This window comes from Chiloscyllium plagiosum, unplaced genomic scaffold, assembly GCF_037043375.1.
Source record: "Chiloscyllium plagiosum isolate Xiang-an unplaced genomic scaffold, Cpla_swu_hap1 HiC_scaffold_27, whole genome shotgun sequence".
NCBI classification, from domain to species: domain Eukaryota; kingdom Metazoa; phylum Chordata; class Chondrichthyes; order Orectolobiformes; family Hemiscylliidae; genus Chiloscyllium; species Chiloscyllium plagiosum.
Genome location: NW_028270165.1, coordinates 16,301,508 through 16,303,893, shown reverse-complemented (window position 1 = coordinate 16,303,893; position 2,386 = coordinate 16,301,508). Strand labels below are relative to the sequence as shown.

Genomic DNA, 2,386 nt, shown 5'->3' with positions numbered 1-2,386 from the left:
CCGAAAATAAGGAGCCACTTCAAGAAATTTGGGGTTCATTCAGCAAAGCTAATGTGGAACTGTTCACAGAAAATTGTGGTGAAAGTCTCTCGAGTTATTTTGATGAGAAGTGTTGATGATGCTAATACAATCGATAGGATGAACGTAGATTGGTAAATGTATTTGGTGACAGTTCTGTTCTAGCCCTGTGAGCGAAACCTGGATCTGAAGGAATAAAAGGGACATTAACAACATCGATCTGAAATTGGATACGTGACAAGAAACAGAGCCATCATTAACAGTTGGCTTTTGAACTGGAAAAGTATTCTCGTGAAATTAGCTTGTGGCTTGAGGTATGCAAGGTCAAGATAATTTAGGTAAAACACGGAAACGCTATCCTCATTAGCAGACAGTGAAAGGATTACAAGATGCAAATTAAACATTTTCGATAAGTGATACAGGGGACTGGGAAGATAAGTATTATAAACTGTGAACAACAAAGTTCTGGAGCACAACACTTACATTCAAAGACCGAAAACATCCAGGTCCTGATTAATCAGATGGCATTGTGGTGCTTTTCTGCAAAACATCCACTTGCAATGTCCTACAAAAGAGTGACAAAACCCATCCCTGTCATCCCAGGATAGAAAATCCGAAGGGATGAACCTTTGCTTATTTTCTGAAGATACACAAAGCTAAGACTGGGTTTTGGTGATTATTTCCTTTCCACTCCCAGGAGCCGCAGTGGTTGAGGCGGTGAGTTGGGGAAAGGAAAGTGTGCCCGTGAGCAGCGTGTGGGGCTATTTCAGCTTCCCCTCCTCTGACAGCGCTGTGACGTGACTCTGATGTTCTCAGGGACATTTACTGACGCGAGACAGTGAAAAGATTCTCATTCCCGCAGATCGGGAATTCAAACCGTATGCCGGCTTCAGGACAATGAGAAAGATTAATTGGGGTGTGTGAAGAAACTGTGAGCTGCATTTCAAACAGGTAGGTGGAGTCAGATGCGTCATCCATTGCGCCGCGGCCCTGTGCGTATCTCACGCCGCCATGCTGCAGAGTTCTGACGTTAACACGGACATGCGCAGCAATGGGAACCTTCACAAGGTGAAGAAACAAAGATAATCACCGTCACTGATTCCCTTCCACAGGCCCAACTTTGTGAAGCAGTATCTTTCACTGGCAAAGGAAATACCCTTGTCCTCAGGTGCCTGCTTCATTTCGATCACGATTTCAAGCCCCTCACTGTTCTAGTCTCATTTCCAAACACTTGGCTCATCGCCTCAAAAGAAGCTCTGCGGGTATCTGCTTGTTCCACCCGAACAGGCAGTGGGTTGCAGATACCCACCAGTCCCAATGTGAGTGAAATACTTTTCCCCTTCCACTGATTTGAATCTTAAAGAAGAAGCCGGGGAGCAAGCTCCCTTTCTTTTCGACGACATTTCTCATTTTGTACTCGGCAGGGTTCACACCTGCGTGGGGAAACCGCAATGGATTTCAAGTCCATCGCATGAACCACTCGGCCCACGAATACAGAACCACACTGACAACTTCACTTCCCATGTCTGTCTGCCTGTGGAGCTGAGAAAGAGTGAATCATCGCAGAGTTTGTTTGAATCCAATCACTTCACAGTGATTCGAAAGGAATAAATATCTGCACATGGCGAGTCTAGGTGTTTCATCCCAAAAGGTGAAATGAACTTTCCGTTAAAAACAACACGAGAAATTGCAGGAGGAACTCAGCAGGTCAGGGAACATCTGTGGGAAGAGAATCAGAGACAACATTTCAAAATTCTGTTTTCTCCGACAGGTACTGTCAAACCTGCCGAGTTTCTCTTTTTGTCTCGGCTTCTCAGCATCCGCAGACCTTTCCGTTAGACATTAATTCAATTCAGAAGCCCCTTTGTGGAGAGGATTTCCGTTTGGGGAACATTTTCCTGACACCATTAATAGCGCTCAGCTTCGAAGCCAGTGAAGAACAGCGAACACACCGCCCCTGGGTGGGCTCGAACCACCAACCTTTCAGTTAACAGCCGAACGCGCTGACCAATTGCGCCACAGAGACAGAGGCTGGCGAGGACTGCACCATCGCTTAGATGAGGCTATTAGTGAATTCATAATTCAGACACCCCGCCTCGAATTACAATTGTTGTCTCCCGCGCAGTCTTGCGAGAGATCCCGGCTTTCTTAACTTGACTTGTGCAAAAATGCCCGATTAAACTTCTCAAAAAGAACCTCCGTGAAACGAGACTGGGCTCCCTGTAGTACGAATTGGACAGGAAGTGAAATGATTGGAGATAGCATTGAACAGGTTGACGTGTTTACTTCCCTAATTTTCTTATCCCTCTGCCAATTGGCACGTGGCTTGGGCAGTAATGTTATTACACACACTGGAGCAGTGGGATTT

At 45.8% G+C, this 2,386-nt stretch overlaps 1 non-coding gene across 1 annotated transcript; it reads right to left on the bottom strand.

The window, feature by feature from the left end:
• Window positions 1-1,970: 1,970 nt before the first annotated feature.
• trnan-guu (transfer RNA asparagine (anticodon GUU)) lies at window positions 1,971-2,044 on the bottom strand. Its single transcript has one exon. It is a non-coding gene; the product is annotated as a tRNA-Asn (tRNA).
• Between the last annotated feature and the right edge of the window lie 342 nt (window positions 2,045-2,386).